Raw genomic sequence first — 247 nt, forward strand, 5'->3', positions numbered from 1 at the left:
CAGCCCATAAGCCACGGCGCTTTGCACATGTACCTGAGATAGGGGCTTCTCCGCTGGAGGCGGCATCGCTGCCTGGACACAAAGGATTGCACAGAAATTCCATCAGCCGCTCGTGCAATGGCGGGAATCCATTAATTGGTCATCGGCTCGTCGTGCCTGGGCTGAAATCCATTAATCGGCCATCGGCTTGTCGTGCCTGGCATGAATTCCATGAATCTGCCATCGGCTCGTCGTGCCTTTTTGACAC

General features: G+C 55.5%; 1 long non-coding RNA gene across 2 annotated transcripts in view; it reads right to left on the bottom strand.

Moving 5' to 3' along the window:
• Window positions 1-237, bottom strand: part of LOC123034765 — a 2401-nt gene extending 2164 nt beyond the window's left edge. For both annotated transcript variants that reach the window (XR_006416836.1, XR_006416837.1), the window contains exon 1: window positions 34-237. This is a non-coding gene — a long non-coding RNA (uncharacterized LOC123034765). The remainder of the gene's footprint in view (window positions 1-33) is intronic.
• Between the last annotated feature and the right edge of the window lie 10 nt (window positions 238-247).

This window comes from Varanus komodoensis, unplaced genomic scaffold, assembly GCF_004798865.1.
Source record: "Varanus komodoensis strain SLA01 unplaced genomic scaffold, ASM479886v1 scaffold7194, whole genome shotgun sequence".
Lineage (NCBI taxonomy): Eukaryota > Metazoa > Chordata > Lepidosauria > Squamata > Varanidae > Varanus > Varanus komodoensis.